The sequence below is a fragment of the Macrobrachium rosenbergii genome, chromosome 29 (assembly GCF_040412425.1).
Source record: "Macrobrachium rosenbergii isolate ZJJX-2024 chromosome 29, ASM4041242v1, whole genome shotgun sequence".
Taxonomy (NCBI): domain Eukaryota; kingdom Metazoa; phylum Arthropoda; class Malacostraca; order Decapoda; family Palaemonidae; genus Macrobrachium; species Macrobrachium rosenbergii.
The window spans coordinates 19,359,584-19,379,550 of record NC_089769.1 but is presented as its reverse complement, the minus strand read 5'-3'; the positions used below and the strand labels follow the sequence as shown (position 1 = coordinate 19,379,550).

General features: G+C 36.6%; 1 protein-coding gene across 1 annotated transcript in view; it reads right to left on the bottom strand.

Annotated features, from left to right (window-relative positions):
- Positions 1 to 19,967, bottom strand: part of LOC136854648 (DE-cadherin-like) — a 434,643-nt gene that overhangs the window by 22,894 nt on the left and 391,782 nt on the right. The gene's annotated exons all lie outside the window — the stretch shown is intronic.

The window sequence follows — 19,967 nt, the reverse complement described above, 5'->3', positions numbered from 1 at the left end:
GAACTGTGATGTGAACATCATGGAAAAAGAAGTACAGTCTTTAAGGGTAATTGAACATGTCACATTTGCAGAGGCTAAACAGAAAGTATTAAACATGTTTGTTAGACCAGGGATATAATTTTCTAGTGTTGCTCCTAACCAAAGAAGTTATGTAAATGTTTCCTCCCCTGATGTAAAGGGGGACATCACTGGCAACCTCTCTACCTCTTTGGAGGCTGTGCCAGTTGTGTCTGGTGCTCCTGCCTCTTTAGAGGCTGCACCAGATATGCCTGGTGCTCCCACCTCTCCGGAGACTGAACAAGTTGTTGTTGGTGTTTCTGCCTCTTTGGAGCTGCAATAAATGTGTCTGGTGTTTCTGTTTCTCTGGAATCTACATCTATTCTGACTGGCTCTCCTGAAGCTTTGGAGGTTGTACCTGTATATGCTTAGCTTTGAAAGAGAATATGATAGATAATAATACGTCTGAGCCCTCAAGAGTGTACAGCCTATCATTTCCATGGTAACATAAATATAAGAAGCTATGGGTATGTAGCTTTATATATTCAAAATGATAACCCCATGGAACCCTCCTAATATCTAGTCTGCACTGTAAGTGGGAGCTGTGCTGATATTTACAAAATCTTCCCCATTCATGAATTTTAATACCTCAACAACTACCATGTTTCTTTGTTATTCTGGGAGATGTGAATTGCAGACACCCTGTTTGGGATGTTCTAGTTGCCCATCAAAGAAAAAATTACCTTCGTTCCATCACAGAAAATGAAAATGTAGATATCCTAAACATGGGGAGTCTGACAATTTTCATATTCAGACAGGCACATTGTCAGTGACTGACTTATCTATATGGAGTGCTAACTGCCTCATTGACTTCAACTGGAGTGGTAAATGATAGATTTCCATTAACCATTTCCCAATAGTAATGAATGTATATTCAAATCCCCCATCTTAAAGTTAACGAATGTATATTCAAATCCCCCATCTTAAAGTTATCTAATGGAACATCCGTAAAGCTGACCGGCCAATATTCCAGGAACACAGTTTAACAGATGACTCTGCCATGACTCTCCCTCTGTAGATGATGCTTTTGACTTTTTTAATAAATTTATATTCTTTGATGGTCTCAATCAGAACCTAGGGCTTTAGGCTTATTTATCTGCTGATCAGTTACTTGTATACTTGCAAATGCCAGAAAACTCATATAATCATGAGGTTAACATTCAACAGATATTACAGACAAAAATGTGAGTATCAGCTTATTTAATTTCGAATGGAAAGGGTTCATAAAAATTACAATGGCACAAAAGGAACCTTGAACAATTTTTGTATCCTCATTAAATTTAAAAACACCTCAGAATGTACTTTAGGTGAAAGTGAGAAAAATAGCAGGCAAATTTACTCCTTGTCAACCTCCAGATCTTGGTTCATCACAAATGATTTTGCTAATCTTTTGCTAATGTTGCAAAGAAAAATTACTCTGCTCAAAAAGGCAAAGGAACAGGTAGAAACTGATTTTAATATACCAAAGTATGAACAATACCATCCATTTTTTACTATGAGGGAATCTGAATCAGCTTTGAGTAAGTATAGTGAATCAGCTCATAGACTGGACATCATAACATACCCAATAATTAAGCATACACCCTTACTGATAGAATTTTTTGAGTACATAACTTCTCTAAGTTATGGGAAATGTTAAAATTGCTGTCCTTTACAAAACCAGGGAAAGACCCCTTCCAGGCAGAAGATTATCGTCCCATTGCCCTGACATCATGTCTGTGTAAGGTTATGGAAAAAATGGTGAACACGTTTGATGTAGTACTTGGAACATGGTAAATATTTGTCCCCTGCTCAGTGTGGTTTTTGAAGTATGCACTTCACAACTTAAAATCATCGTCACTTCAAAAATAATTATACTGTATGTCATTTTGTTTATCATTTTTGAGTGACTAAGTACTGATTGGGGGGTTATGGTAAGCACTTACAGGGCACAAGTGGCACTTAAGCACTTAAATGACTGTTATATAACCTTAAAAGCAATGTTATTTATTACACATCATTTTGTTTGTTTCTTTTGAGTGGTTGAGAAAGATACATCTTGACTACAGTAACACATAGTAGAAGTTGTGTGGGTGGAAAAGCACTCATATGCTTGCAAACTTATGTGCCAGTGCCTCTAAAACAACGTCATTATGTTTATCACTTTTGAATACCTGATGTACGTCATGGTATCATCATGGGAGTTTTCTTCTCTCACTTGAAGGTACCAAGGCACTTGTGGTAAAGTGCTCTCCTCTCATTTGTCCAGTTGTGTGTCATTTCTCAGTAATCACATATTAAACAGCTGCCGTGTGAGCCTTGTCACAATGTTTTCCCAAATTACATCTCGTTCATGAATCTACCTGCAGTTGCAGGTGCTGTTATTACTGTGTGTAGTACTGTTTCTTATGTACATGAGAGGGCCAAGACATGCTCACACTTCAGCAGAAGCTAGAGATTGTTGAGATATCAAGGCCAGCTTGTCTTTGACTCACATCATGACCAAGCACTCCATGGCACGGTCTACCTTGCAGGACACTAAGAATGGCGAGAACAAGCTGAAGTACACAATAGACTTTGGGAAGAAAATGTCCAGTAGTGAGGCTCACAAGGTGATGGCCAAGCCTCTCCATGAGGTGATGAACAGCAGACCTTGATCTGGTTTTGTCAGCAGAGAGGTCGGCCAGGGTGCATGTGTATGGTGCTGAGTTGAAGACCACAGGTATGAAGTTCACAGGTTCACAAGGTTGCAGACTTTAAGACATCCAAGGGATGGCTGTTTTGGTTCAAAACTGAACATGGGCTTTCCAACAAAACGACTCATGGCAAAGTCTTATATGCTTCTGAGGAGGAAAAAAAGAAATTTTGGCAGATGCTGAAAGACTTGATGAAAAAGAAAAGCCGTTTTTTTTTTTATCAAATCTAATACCATCAAATCTAATACCTTAGCTAACAAGAAGGAAGAGAATTTACCCATCAAAAGCTTTACAAACAATGCATGTCTGCTTTATGTGCAAATGCTACTGGTAGCCATTGCTGCAAAGAAACCTTGTGGCCTGAATGGTCTGATGGCTTGGTTCACCTTCAAGATCATTTCTCATTTTCTAAGGAGGTTATTCTTCATCAGACATAAGACCTTGACATTGTACGACATTGAGTGAAGGCTTTGCTTCTTGTGGACAAAGTGCCTGTGCATAAAACCACAACCCAGCTGGTTGGTGATAACAGTCATATTAGGGTAATTTTTTTGGCCTCCTAATATGATTGCACACACATAATCAACTGACCAAGATGTTGTGGTGGGCATTTATTGGTCGTTCTGTATTGTTTGTATGAAATAACAAATTTATAACATAATTACTTTAAATTTTTATACTGAATATTAAAAATGTTTTATTGAAGTCCTCGTTCTCACTGCTATTAGTACTAACAAAAACTCTCTCATTGTAGGTCTGCTCTGGTGAGAGAGATGACCTTGATGTAAAAGTTTGACTGCATTGTTAGGAAAGTGGGTCTGGCAAAGAATGTAGGAACTGAACAAGTACAGTAAGTACCTGACTAGAAATTACTAGAAAATTGTTGGTACAACTACACTGGCCTACTCCATCGAGATAAAGCCCCAGCCCCAAGAACCACAAGACTGTTGGTCAGTACTTGTGAAACTGCAGTACAGCATTTTGAACTTTGGTGGTACTTGGTGTGCAGTCTGGTGTAGCAATGCTTGTGAATAAGCTCAAGTTACTCTTGTCAGAATATTTTGGTGCAATGGCTAACAATTGTTGAGGTGTTAACAGGCTGCAAGTGTCAGCATGTTATGCTAAATGATTGATAGTTTGCTGGTGGTGATTGTACTTCAGATTTATGGACTGAACTTAGGTGTCATACAAGAACTGTCTCCATAAATTTTGATTGCAGGTTAGTTCCTGGTTAGATAGGGCTTTGTTCAGTTTGGTATTGTTTACAGGGATACAGTTAACCTGTGCTGACAGGAAAATTTTTGTAAATAAACTATTAGCAAAATAAATCTTTAGGTTAAATATAAATTGTTTTATTTACTCCCCATTACTGTTGAAGTGAGCCACTGTTTTTGCTCTACACCTCTCAATTAATTAACACTAGTTTCAAGAGAGAAAAATCCATCACAAGTCTTACTTTTACAATGAAACAGCCACACTGGAGGAAGTTCCTGGAGTGATGGTGGTGTTTAAAGATGAGCAGAAGGAGAAAGGCTTGGATACATGGGGAACAAATTCAAGAGACTCTGTGAAAGTGTTCTTTGAAGTCTATCAACTTCAACTTCGCAGATGGTTGGAAGAATGTCACCATGCTGACCTTGGAGTATGCTTGGAACTGTATCCTGAGGGAAAGGAAGACTAACCAACTTTCAAAGGCTTTGATGTTAATGGCTGTTGTGCTTCTGACTGATATTTGACAGTGAGATAGCTGCTGCAGATGCCACTGGTGAAACAGACGACACTGACGACGAGTTTGCGAAATAACCAGACTATTTTGGTGCAAGGATATTTGGAAGATCCTGGATGACTCCACTGAGCTGATGGAGAACCCCAACATTGGCTGTAGCTGTTTCCCCAAAGCCTTGGAGTATGCAGAAGGAGCACAAGAAATGCAATGATTGGTGACAGCAAAACAGAAATGTTGTTGCCTTTGTCACAGCACCCCCAATAGCTTCTTAAAGCCCCAATCCCTCATGCACCCAAGCCCATTGCCATCCACTTCTTTGGTGTAACTCAGCCATTCAACTCAGAAACACAAGCAAACACTTTGGAAACTTTGTTGACTTGCCATGTTCTTCCAGCGAGGAATCTGATGCATCTCTGCCGCCTGTTGAAGACCCTCTAAGCACCTCAATGCCTCTTCCAAACATTTGGTCATTTCATGACCTCAGAGAGGTAGATGGGATATTGGAGGAGGAGGAGGAGGAGGAGGAGGAGGAGGAGGAGGAGGAGGAGGAAAGTCCAGCCCACATATGCAGTACTTTGTTTCCATTTTGTTTACATTTGCAGTACTTTGTTTCCATTTTGTTTACAGTACTTTAAAGTGTTTTCTATGTTCCTTTTAAGTATACTTTGTACAGATACAGTACTATGAAATAACAAAATAGGAACGAAAAAAGGTATGAACCTACCATTCTACATCTGTACCATGTTGTTGTGTGTGTGCACAGTGCTGGAGAGTGACAAATAGGGAAAAATGGTACAAACTTATGGTTTTATATCCGTACAGTACATAAATATCATAGTGGTTTTGCAAACATATAGAGTAAGTTGAAACTTATGGTAAATATCATAGTGTGTGTTGTTTTTAAACATACTGCAAACATATAGAGTAAGTTGAAGTTACAAAACAGTGAAAAAAAGGATAGAAACTGATGGTTTTACATTTATACAGTGCTGCAAAGTGTAATCATGTGTGTTAATTATAAGCATATATAGTGTATACAGTACTGTGTAATGATAAAATCAAGGAAAAAAGGGTACGAACCTACTATTTTAGATCCATAGTGTTTTTTACCAAATCCAGAAATTTTCAATATTTGTAAAGGCTTTCCAATGTAGTTTTGTTGATAAATAAGGGATTACTGTTTGTATGTACAGTACATATGTTTGTTTCTGCACAAATGCAAACCTTCGTTCTTTACAGTCAGATAAGCTTGCAAACACAAACTGGAATGGCCATTAAAAACTTACTGACTAGGTAGTCAACTAATGACAGGTAGGGGGAAGCCCTGCTCACCTGTCAGTTTGCACTCCACTTTGCTTTCAGCCTCCTTCAGAGGCATGTCTTTTCTTTGGCTCTCTGCACCTACTTTTGCTGTTACTGACTTTATACTCTGTGTTTTAGAGTATTTTTTCTTTTTCTTCCTGTTTGTGAGATTTGTTGTGTTTGATCTGAGATGGATCAAACCCATAAATACAGTCATTTACTTCCTCTGCACCAAGGAAACCACTCGCTATCAGGCACTGTCTTAGAAGAGAGAGACCCTGCGAGCTTTTTCTTTCTAGCATGAAAACAGACCCACATACACTGTGTATGTATTGCAGAAAACATTTCTGCAATTGAGAGGACCCTCATTCTGGATGCCAGGAGTGACTGTCAGATACAAAAGGTAAAGTTGTGTCTAAGAAGAAGGCTACAATGTCCACACCAGTGTCATCGGAGGGGAATACTCTAACCAGTGATACCGAAGGAGGCCTTAGCCAAGCTCCCACCCACTGTTTCGACTCCTAAAGGAGCCATCGCCCCTTTGTTGTCTCACACCAGTTGTTCAGTGGACAGTCAGTGAGAGGGAGGGACGTTCACTCTAGAATGTCATTTGAGGCTGCGCTTCACTGGGAGGTAGAGTCTTCTGATGGCAGACACTCTCTCTCCAGGTGGAAAGAAGGCCTCTTTCTACTAATCCAACTATTCTTGCAGGTTCGGAGGAGACCAAGTGACTCAGGGAGCTAATGGCCATCCCTGGGGATCTTGGGGGGAGGTCAGGGTTAACCCAAGTGTTCTGACATTTGAAATACTAAGATGCAAACTATAGATTCATCAACGATATATTATGAGAGGTAACTGAGTGTTAATATAATAAATTTGAAAGTTGTCCAAATGATGTATTGCATGAACTTCCCTTGAAATTGACAGCACCAGTTGACTTACCACTAACGATCACAATGGAAATGCTTTGAAAACGAATGTGTTATCGTCAGCAACTATATTCAGTTTCAACTCATCTGTCACCCACGGGTGACGACGTGGCACATGCGCATGTGTAAAAGTATACCTTAGTTTAACCAGACCACTGAGCTGATTAACAGCTCTCCTAGGGCTGGCCCGAAGGATTAGACTATTTTACGTGGCTAAGAACCAACTGGTTACCTAGCAACGGGACCTACAGCTTATTGTGGAATCCGAACCACATTATAGCAAGAAATTAATTTCTATCACCAGAAATACATTCCTCTAATTCTTCATTGGCCGGCCGGAGAGTGATAGCCAAGTACAATATCGACCCATCCAATGAAGAACTGCGCATGTGTAACTCCAACTATTTCTTCACTAACATATTTGAATGTTTATGCATACAAGAACCATCACATCTGCCGAAAAACAGGCCGATTTGTATCGATAATATATCCATATAAGCGCAAGAAAGACGATCTTTTATTACTGTACTCATATCAAACACAAACGAACGATGGAGCATTCAATAATTATGTTCTATCTCGCTGGTATTGTCCAGGCTACAAGTAGATCTATGCCCACAATCTGTTCAGATCACAAGATTTCCTTACCATTCAAACTTTTTGCCATGCAGATCTTACTGCATGAACCTAAAAATAACCATATTATGATAACAAAGTTACATCTATGTCCATAAACTTGAAAAATAACCTTTAATGATGTTGACCACTAGAACTCAAAGCAGTGGGAAGCGAAAGATAGGCCTACACCAGATATTTGATTTCACTGGTCTTCTTTTAGGCAGATCTTCATTTCAAAGCAGTCAGAATTACTCGATTATTGTAACCATTATCCATTCTACCTAAGAGTAGTCCCAATGCCTTACATTTAAAAAAGGATGAAGGAACCACAATGAGATTTCAAACTTTTGCTCAGTAAGTTATTTGGCAAAATACTCCTGAAGTTGACAAATCACTGAGCTATTATAACGATTAGTAAGCTCAAAGGAAAATTATGTAAATATGCAAAGTATTCTGAAGAGAAAACTGCAAATACCATTGCCATGCATCGCCTTCCATCCAATGTTGCAGTTGCTGTTCCTTTCACCTGCCCCACCTACCCAGATAGCCTCATGACTCAAACAGTTCCACGCTGTTTCGAATATTACACCTACTCACGTAATTTACATGAAAGAAATTATTAAAATACCTTTTATTCGCAATAGTATAGCCAGATGCCCTTTTATTTACCCATAATAAGACAAAACAATTATTGAAAGACCATCGTTCATTTGTGCTTGATCTGTGTAGACTATATGATACAAGATCGTCTTTCGTGTGCTTATGGTGTTTTATTAACGATAATATAAATCGGAATTTTTATGATCTATATAAGGTGTGAGGGTTCTTTGTATATATAAGAATTCAGATGTATTGCTGAAGAAATAGTTTACATCGTTATCACAATATGCCTACAATATCGGAAACACTGATTCCAGCCAATCACTAGGTAGCTATGCTCATGCCACATCTCCCTATAACTTACACTGGTGAGGGGACAGACAGAATGACATAGACTATAGCAATATTACTCTCCATTAGTTTCTGTTCATGGAAAAATTAAATGCTGTATAACATTAATATATATATATATATATATATATATATATATATATATATATATATATATATATATATATATATATATATATATATATATATATATAATATATATAATATATATATATATATATATATATATATATATATATTATATATACATATATATATATATATATATATATATATACAGCTCTAGGTACATCTACATATACATTTATTTGCCAACGTTTCACGATTCATAATATCCTCAAGGCTATAATAAAGATACAAACGAACTTAAAATAAGCACTATAATCCATTAAAATTACGCAATATTTAATCAAATTTATACATATATATATGAAAATAATTTATGAACATCTTAAATATAAATTATACTAAATATTAAAAATATATACAAAATATATATAAGATTCTAAAAACAGTAAAAAAATATTTAAAAATATTTAAAACATTTAAAACACTAAAAATTTATGGCTATTCTGTACCTTATCCTCGCAAAGGACGGGCAGTGACTGAGAGTTTCGTAAAAACAAACAACGCACCTTAGGCAATAAACAACTGTACAGAGGAGGATTGCATATTTAAAGACGGAACTATCTTTTTTTTATCATAAGGGACTCCAAGATTGTTAGGTCGTTTTCATTATGTACTTGACCTATAATTGCAAAGTCCTTATCTTCAATGTATGCTTTGCATGACCTAGAACATTTGACTGATCAATTTGATAATCTACTGCCCGTTATGAATCTATTCTCACCTTCTCAGCCTCTTCCTTATATAGTATATCTATATATTATAAATAACATTAGATTTTAGAAGAGGACTAAGGCGGTCTTTCATTCTGAACAGGGATATCGTTATGGATTTTTGGAACTATTTTTAGGTTTATATATATATATATATCAATATTTTTCAATATCGTCATGTAATCAATAGCTGGCAAACATTTTCAATTTTGGTGCTATATATACTGATGGTATCCATATAGCATTTAGCATTTTATAGCATTTTTAAACAATAGTTTGTCTAGCAATTATTTAAGATATGGGAAATAAATTAATATATTATAAATATAAACCAATTATCAATATATAGATATGTGGATATGAGATATATATTGAGTTTAAAACTATAAAAACAAGAATATATATATATATACTGTAAAGTCTTTATATATATACTGTATGTATATCACAAAATTTCTAAATTGCATTGGGACTGAACTTCTTCAGCTCTTTCATTAGGGTGAAATTGACAAATTCAGGGCATTAGCAATTAAACTTGTTTCGGAACACAGAAAGTGTCATCACGATAAAACTTGGAACCTAAGCAATATCTAGGGTACCTGAGGTTTTTCCTGGGCAGGCACCTAGCACTGTAATAACCAGTGAATTTTACACAACTTCCCAATCCAGCAAAATTAGCAGATTGCTATAAATAATTTATTTAAAACATTTCATTCAGGGACATTTAAGTGACTCTACATCCAGATATGATGGAAATGAACACATTTGAACGTGTTTTACAGAGTTACTTAAAAAAAAATTTTCTTACCCATATTGGGACTGATCTTGGGGGGTTCCAACATTTTCTTTTTTATTTTGGGCAGACCTATGGTAGACCCCGTAAAAGTTTGCTATCATCAATTACCCTTTTTTCTTTTAACATCCTGAAAAACTTACAATTTTGTCCTCTGGTTTAATGATATTGTACAAGTCTCAAAAATTTATTTCATTTAAGATAATATCCATCTTATCAATATGTTCATTTCCATCAATACCTTTGTCTGGTTTTGTAATAAACTGTCATCATTAAAGTTTTTAAAATGTCATATTTGTTGAAGAAAGTCCATCAGTTTTTAACTTATGATAGGTCGGGAGATGATTGACCTAAGATTGTCCAAATTAGCATTGGAAGGGATTTAAGACGAAAGAGAGATTCTATGGGTAGAAAAAAACCTGCTGTAGGCCTATAATTAGGCCAAACCTAGAGAAAAAAAACTCAGGTTCATCTTTGACAATAGGCCTTCCGAAAAGTTAAAACTTCATATTATGACTTGTATATATATATATGAATATATATATGCCCTGTATATATATACATTATATGAAAGATATATATATTATATATATATAAACCTATAAAATATTATATATCAATATATATATATAATATATTATATAGGTGCTTATTTCCATCATGTCTCATATATATAATATATAAGCTGAATGAAATATTTATGTATATCACAAAATTTCTAAATTGCATCAGGACTGAACCCAGCTCTTTCAAGTGAAATTTCAGGGCATTAGCAGTTGGGTAAAATCACATAAGAACTTGGTATGTTACTAGTACCAGGTTTTTCCTAGCACCTAATAACCAGTGCCTCCCAATCCAGCAGCAAGCAGATTGCTAACATTTCATTCGACTTAACCATGAGATATGATGGAAATGAACACATTGGAACGTGTTTCACAGAAATAAATTTCTTACCCATATTGGGACTGATCTTAGGTTCCAACTTCTTTTATGACCTATGGTAACGAATTGCTAACACCCTGGATTCTTACTTGAAAGACTTGAGTTCAGTCCTGATGTGAGTCAAAAATTTATTTCTGTGAAGCACATTCCCATATGTTCATTTCCATCATGCCTCAGGTGAAGGGGAAAGTAAAATGTAATGTTAGCAATTCATTCACTGCTAGGTCGGGAAGTTGGGTATTCGCTATATGGGAAAAAACTCAGGTACATACTTTTAGTACTTATATCTTTTATGACTTGTATGCTAATGCCCTGGACTCTCATTTGAAAGATCAGGGTTTGGTCCTGAAATTTACTTAACACGTTCCTCAAATTTCCATCATTTAAGTGAAGGGGTCTGAATGAAATGTTCAATTTTACTGCTAGGTCAGGGTTGGGTAAAATCCAAGCACTAGGTGCCTGCCTGGAAAAAACCTCAGGTATAATTACGTTCCAATTTTTTTGTTTGTTTGCCAAAGGACAGTTGCTAACACCCTGATTCAATGTGAGTCAGAAATCTAAATTATATATATATATATATATATATATATATATATATATATATATATATATATATATATATATATATATATATATATATAATAAACCTCAAATATCGTTTAATATCAGGTCTCTTTACCTGGGGAATAACTTACACCCAAGGGAAATTATAATCAAGTGCCGTGAAAGCAGTTATGAAATCTGATTCCTCTTGGGTGGGAGTTTTCTCAAGATATAACGAATTCGACATGAAAAATACTTATGATTTTATATTTGTGAATATAAAAATAAAGTCCCACATGTATAAGTGACAAAATTCACTCAGACACACACACATACACACACACACACTCACACACACACAAATTAAGCCACAAATATTGTCTCATATAGAGATCCCTATACCTTGGGAATACCTTGTACCCAAGGGAAATTATAATGAAGTGCCTGGGTAAAAGTTACTCCAAAGGTATAGAGACCGCGATATTAAACGAAATCTATAGCTTAATTTGTGTGTATGAAGTTTGTCACTTGCACATATGCGACTCATTTTATTTTCAGAAATATTACGGCACAAATATCGTATAACAACAAATTCCTTATGCACTGGGAAAAACTTAAACACAAGGAGAATTAAAATTTAAGTGTTAGGAGAACACTTATTAATTACAATTCCTCTTTGATGAAAGTTATTCCCAAGGTCTAAGGATTTCGACATTTCACGATACTTGTGGCTTAATATTTTTGACAAAGATCCAGAACAAGGGATCTTCGTCAAGGACAGAGCCATTCAGACAAATTAACTCAAGCTAAAAATTGTATTCCGCGCAACAAATTAACTCAAGCTAAAAATTGTATTCCACGCAACCAACTGAAATTCCTTATTGTTACAGCATAATTTTGTTTACTTTTTATTTTTAGGGGTTTCTGTTTTTTATATTTTTTCGTGGTGATACACAATCCACCTTTTATATTTTTTTCAATTGTTTGGTTTTCTGTTTTTTTTTTTTTTTTTGTGGGGATATGCAATCCAATTTTTGCATTTTTTTCAGAGTTTTCTGTTCTTATTTTTTTTTGTGGAGATTTACAATCCATCTTTTGCATTTTTACATTATCAGCAAACCAAACATCTGAAACCAACTGGCAATCCCACTAATGAATTTAAACTGAAAATCCTTTTCCTCACAGAACTGAACTGAAAGTAATTTTCCTTAGAACTGAACTAAAAGCAGTTTTCCTCAAAATTCAATTTAAATTCCTGTCCCTCACACCAACGACTTTTCGTGGAAATGTTCGAAACAGTGCTCTTTATCATCTTGTGTCTCCTCTGAACTAAAAAAAAAAAAAAAAAAAAAAAAAACTGTCCAGTGTGGCTCTTCTCTGAGTCTTATGTGGTACTTGCTGCCTTTGGTGTAATGTCGCATTTCCTCTTCTGCCCTTTAGTTTTGATGATTTCTAGGATCTCGTTAAAGAAAGTATGGATGTCCTCTTCATTGCCTTGAATGTTTGAGGGGCGTCCATCGTGGGGCCTTGGAAGTTGATGTGCTCAGTGGTCAGCCTCTTGATGTTTTGTCCTCCTTACTGATGACCATGGCTGGTCTGTTGTTTCCTTTCCTCTTTGAAGGGTTGTCTTCAAGGCTTCTCATATGTGTAGACAAGCCTCCTCGACACCGATTAATCGACCTTGTATAGTGATGTAGCCTTCTGCTTTCTTGTGGACAGTGATCTTGACATTATTGTTTGTTTCAGTTTTCCTCAGATTGTTTCCATTGGGCCCGACGATAAGTCCCTTGTGCTGGGCATTGACATCCAAATGATATTTACCTGGCTCAATTCAGGTTAATCCTTGTGTTCCAATATCATTACTTGTGACGCTGGCCTCTTCAAGGTGTTCATAGGCTTTTCTAACTTGCTTGATGTCTGCTTAAAAAGCAAATTTCCATCTAGTCATTATATCCTGAGTAAGAATTAGATTCACTTTGAAGAGATCCCTGATTTCCTGAGGTCCTTGTCCTTTTAGGACAAGAAGGAGATGTCTGCCCTCAAACAGTAAGTCAAATTGGTAAAAATCTAAGCGGTGAATTTCAGGTCCTTCTCTGTTGGCCAGTTCTTGAAGTCATTTAACATTTTGGATATTACTTGTTCAGCTTTGAGGGCATGTTTGAGAGTGCCTAAGATACTGATGTAATGGCATCCATCATCTTGGCCAGAGAGGTAGATGGCCACATTCAGTTCCCCGATCAGCCATAGAAGGATTGCCTCTTGTGGTCCTAATATGGCCTTCCTGAATTCCTGATGAATAGGCATCACAAAGTCTTTACTGACTGCAAACAGCCCTTACAATAATTGGGCGAGTTCAGTGATGTCAAAACTCCTATCTACTCTGAATCTGATTTCTTTGTAGACCATTTTCAACATTGTTCTTGGGCCCTGTGAGCTGAACCAGCCTTCAACCACTATTGCAGATGTTCATTGTGACCCCGTGGTCCTGCCTGGCCAATTTAGCGAATATCTCTCCTTTTCCAACAATGTGTCTAATGTCGAGATCTTTCTGACACAGGAAGGTGAAAGTTCTACATCCTGAATGCTTGAGAGGTTTGCATCTTATAGGTTGTGTTGTTTTCCAGTTACTTACAGGACCAAATCATCTTATTTTTGAGTTATTTACAGGGCCAGCACTTTTCTGTTCAGCAAGGATCTTCGCCATGTTAGCGTAAGTCTTATTTCTTGCTTCTTGAAGTTCACTTTCGTCTTCGTGAATCACTGCTATCGTTTCTTCCAGGTGGCCAGCTGTTTGGTCTTCTTTTCTACTCCTCTCAATGCCAAGACTTTCCTCTTTTTCTTCCTGAGGAGCAACACGCTCCTCTTTTTTTCCCCAAGGCCAATTTTTTTCATAGTTTCTTACCTGAAGAAGAAAACTTTCTTCTACCATTTCATTGTTCAGTAAGATCACCTTTTCCCTCTTCCTCTTTCCCGGTTAGAGCTTGTTCTTCTTTTTCCTCGACAAGATTTATTTCCTTTCCCAAATTTTCATCTTTTTCCTCATGAGGATCATTTTCTTCCCTCACTTCTCTATTTAAAGGTTGTTCTTCCTCTTTTTCCCTAAGAAGAACTTCCCCCTCCTCTTCTGCATCTATAGCACTGTCCTATTAATTTTCTTCAAGTGGCAAAAGTTGTGTCAAATTTACTGGTATACTAGGTGGTAGGCTGCCTCGGAAAAACCTCAGAATGGACTTGTTTCTTTTATGACTTATTTAGGTTTCTAAAACCTCAGGAATGGAGTACTTGTTTTACTTGTTTCTTTATGACTTTAGGTGAATTGCTGACACCCAAGTCTATCATATATCTATATATATATATATATATATATATATATATATATATATATATATATATATATATATATATATATATATATATATATATAATCATGTATGAGGATGTCAGAGTTGTCAGACAAAGGATCAGACCCTTAAGACTTTTTCTCCTTGGCCTGGCATCGGCTAAAAGAGTAGGTGAGCTACATGGCTTTTCCTCCAATGTTAAACACTCGAGGGGATGGGGATTGGTTTTGCTCAAATAAATCATGGACTTTGTAGCAAAGACTCAGACCCTCCCTAGAGGACTTTGTAGGTAAAGATCCAGATGAAATGGCACCTCAGGATTAAGTGTCAACGACTCTTCATTAGTATTATTAGTATTAGCAGGGATAAGAAAGAGGTGTCCAGGAACTTGATCTCTTTCTGGCTCCATGAGGCAGTCAAGTGGGAGTATGACTCATTGACTCATCCAGCAAGGAGGAAAAGTGTACAGTCCAAATGAGAACTTTCCAAGTCTGAGGTATCACTACGACTACGGCATTCAGGAAGATCCAGCCAGTACAGCAAGTGTTACATGGCAGACCACATTCACTTCCTTTTACCCGCAAGTCTTTGGACATGTTTTCCTTGGGTTCTGTGGGGGCTGCTCAACAAGCTGCGTAGCTAGCCCAGCTCTCTTAATGGGATAGGTAGCACCTCATCTTAGGTGTTAGGTGAACAAGAAGGCAAGTGTACAAGTGACTGGTCCCCCTCTTTCTCCTTCTTTCTCTCACGTAGGAAGAGAGTTGGAGTGCTGACCAAGCACACACTGGACTGACAAGCTGTGTACGTAAGCTAAGCAACGGGGGACCAGTCCTTAGTTGTTTTGTTTTAGTTTAAGGATGGATGTTCTCTCTTTCTCTTGACAAGGTGAGAAAAGGACAGACAATAAACAAAGGGACAGGCAATAAACAAACCTGTTAATTACAATAGCCAGTTCTTTGCTGTCTCTGACACTTTACACATACAAACCCATTACTTGATGGTCTGGAAGTCTGGCAATTCTAGATCCCTTATGTACAGTATGTCAGAAGTGTGGGATCCCTTTCTCTGCTCCTCTATCAGACCAGTAAGGGCCATCTCAGGTTGGGAGAATCTACTAGTCAGTTCAGAGAACAACCAGATTTCCTTCCACCAACGGGTATGTCTCCTAATGTAAAGAATGAAGGCTTGTACCTGTGTAGGAACAATTAGCAAATTTTTACAGTAATCTGTATTTTTCCTAACATACAAGCCTGAAGTTCTGTACATACCGGCCCACCTCAGCCACCCTCACATCTGGCACCTGGACTGGAGGGCAAAGAGGAATGCAGACCGACAGGTGGGCAGGGCATCCCCCATCTGTCGATAGTAGCGGGTGGGCAAGGCTTCCCTCTATATGTTGATAGTTAATTATCTTGTCAGTAAGTTTTTAATAACTGTTCCAGCTAGCATTGCAAGCTTATCTTAATGTAAAGAACTTTAGGTTTGTATGTTAAGGAAAATACAAATTACTTTAAAAATCTGCTATATTTACATATATATGGTCACATAAACATTCATTTACATATATATGGTTATATATATAAGTAAATTATTTTTTAATATTTCTTTTTATGAAACCTTCCTTTCAAACTAATATTTTAATCTGCTGTTCAATTTCCTTTTGGCATTAATAACCTAGATGTTGCAATGCCAATTTTATTGAGCATAAATAAATCAATCAATCAATTTCCAGAAATGAACAGAATCACAAGATATCTGAAAGAAGTTTTTGTAAATTTTTTCAACTACTAACTAGCTAGAATATAATTGTACATTTACAAATTTCGTTAAAATCTGACACTCATATATTATGACATATTTCATAAAGCATTTTTGTTTTATCTATAACCTGGTTCTTACATGACTCACTTATATCTGTACTTCAGTCTGGAAAGACATTTCTCTCCATCACCCTGCTCTGACAATCTGCCACTACCACTACCTTGTAGGTTCTTCTAGTTAAAGGTCTTAAGACTTATTAATTACGTTGTTCTAGTGTAAATTCACTGGTAGCTCTCAAACTATGCCAATGTTGCGATTTAATTGAACGATTGTAATGTGGACAGGCGACTAATTTTAGTCAGGGATTTGAGAGTTCTAAGGCTGTGTATGGATGGGAAGACTGAGCCTTCCCCATGAAAGACTGGATAAAAAGGTTTGTTTTTTATAAGTGGTGTATATAGTGTTTGGAGGAAGCCCGCCTACACTGTTTTGTAGGTATTTTTGAACCTTTCTTTGGCTTGATCTGCCATTTATCTCACTGTATTTTTACAAGATTTTCTCTCTTGAGTCACATAATACAAGTGGACCAGGTTTTACAACAAAAATTTACCGGAATACACAATGATTGATGTTTTATATGCATTTTACTTCAGTAAAATATAATTTAAGTTTGGCCCCTTCGAATAAGGGTAACTGCTGTCTGCACATAATTTATCACTATATCTTCAAAAGACTGGATCAGGTGAAAAAAAAATACCCTGCAATACTGACCACAGTTCACAGGCCAGTATAGAGAACTCTGTCAGTCTCCAACACTGACCCATATTAGGAGTCGTTTTGTGTTCAATACGTACAACCTATGGTTTCCTTCCCCACAGACTGATCCATCTGTGTAGATTAGACTGCTGTGGTCATAATTTATGTCAAAGGTGTTCAGGAAGACTGCCTTGGCCTTTCAATCTGAAGGCTATTGGTTGTGGTGTGTAAGATGTATCATTACGATTTTTCCAAAGGAATGGTGGTACAGAACTTACATGAGAGAGTAGTCTGTTATGGTGCCGAGAACTTTCAACAAAATCCTGGCTTCTGATCAGGAAAGATGGGAAATATTTTAGTTAAGTAATGTCTGGTGGTTACAAGCACAAACTTTAAGAACTGAAGCTAGAGATCCACCATCTTTCACTAGTAGTACGGAGTACTCAGATGTTTTTCATAAACTATCATTTTGTTTTTTATTTCCATCAAGTGTATCAAATATTATATGGAAAATGATCGTGTACGCCATATCTTGCTTGAAGATTGTTCTGGGATTTAATCTGGTTAATGTTAAAACATTTAATATTGGGATGTTTGCTTTCTGCATACGTTACGATCAAGTGCAAAATCTACAAACACCTCTACATCTATTTTTTCATGTACTTATATAAGTCAAACCTCCTCATTCATGTTTCAAGTGTGCGTCAAAATAAATCTAATTGGATTAACATTAGGTTTCATTAACTGCCGGTAGCTTCGTCAGCTAGCTAAAAATCAGTCAAATGATCCATGGCGCATAATGTGAGTTTCACCGATAACTCCGTGTTTGGACTCACTATCGTAACCGTCGTCTCATCAGGAGGTTGGAGGTGGGAGGGCAAGAATCAAGTGTCTGATAACAAATAATTTGAGAGCCCATTATTTTGTGGTGATGGCTACGTGAGCGATGCCTTATTTGGCCATTAGTTTTTAATGATTCTGCAGCTAGGCATCAAGTGATGTTTCATGAATTTCAGAATGTGTATAAAAATTTAAGTGATAAATGAGAGCATCCTGGGTGACTAGAGTTTCAGTTTTTGTGATGCCAGCGAGAAAGTTCACAGGAGCTTAGAGTAAACTCAAAACTTTGGCCGAAAAATGCCATTTTCATGCCTGTCTTGCCAGAACACGTTGAAAATACTCCTAAACAGCAATAACGTTAAAAATGTTTTTTTTTTATTTCTTGTAACCTTTTAAGGTAATCAAAAAGAAAATGAGCTGACGTGTGTATGCAGTATTTGCGCATGATGAAAATAACAAGGTCGAGTAACAGAATATATTTTCACTATCAGTTCGGAGACATCACAAATCCTGAATAGGAGACGTAAAATCTCGAACCTGTAATGGCGCCTTTCTTCAAATTCTGTCATGGGTGGGGATAAGGTTCTTTCTGCGTGAATCACATCAAATAGCAACGAAGGGGAAACCTGAGCGTTGTATTCTACCCAGTTTCTAGAAGGATGATTTGCTAGATGATGAGCAGAAGTGGTATGAGTGTTGCATCTTGTTCCCATCTGCTGCGAGACTGTCAAGTGCTCAGCCTTCAGATATTGCCTATCGAATTACTGGATATTATAGATCAGTTTAACGATTTTGGTGCTGCAGTTGTTTCAAATCAGAGAATGAACAATAATAACTTAACAGACAAATCATACAGTTTCTTTTAAACAATATATACATTTTTTTTTTTTTTACAAAATACTTTCTTATAATGTCTGAGAGAGGCAAAATAGCCTTAAGCTCGACCAGGTAAATATACTATTAATGAACTTTTCTTTTTAACCGATTATGAAAAAAAAAAATGCGCTTTCACAGTGTAAAGAAACAGCAAAATCACATTACCGAAAGATGTAAGATTCAAAGGACTTGTTCTTAACATCATCTGTCAAAATGGAACCTGGTGAGAACAACATTGCAGTAAATAATTGAGAAAAATCACTTGGAAGTACGTTTAAAATGATAATGAGAAGGAAAAAATGGCATTTTGAAAGAGTTGGTGTTACGAACTCTAATAGTAGCCAAGTTGATTGAGAGACTGATATCTTCTTTTATTTTCTATTCAAGTTGCCTAAGATGCAAACGAAAGAATAGACCATTAATATGTAAGAAAAATACCTTTTAACGATGCCGCCTTATGCTCCCCCAAAGACAAAAAAGACCCTTGATTCAGCAGATAGAAAAGCAACATTTTCTTGAACAGACTACAATGCATAAAACTCACGGCGCCGCTTTTTTTGAAAGATGAGGTTATTATTTGGGCTCAAGACTACTACTAAAAGCTTGACCAGTGTCAATTCTCTTTCCTCAATTATTCATATGTATATCCATTGGGTCTTCTACCATGAATTTATCTGACTGATTTTTTAAATTTCAGTGAATAATCCTCTTTCCTCTATATCATCCTCTTGGTTGATATAACTTTAAAGATATCTGTAACCTGGATTCTTATCTAGGATATCTTTTTCCAGTGAATGGCTTTATCCTTATTTCCACTGAGGGGAAAACGTGGTAATAAAGCTGGTTTAGGTCTACGCATTAGTATTTTAAGTGAATGATCTTTAAACATTCCGAAAACTGACAACTGAAACTAAACACTGAAAACAGTGCCAAACCACAAAGGCTGAGCTAATAAAGCAAAATGTGATAAACTAAACATATGTGGAGACGAGAGAAGCGCTCTTACCTGATATGCAAG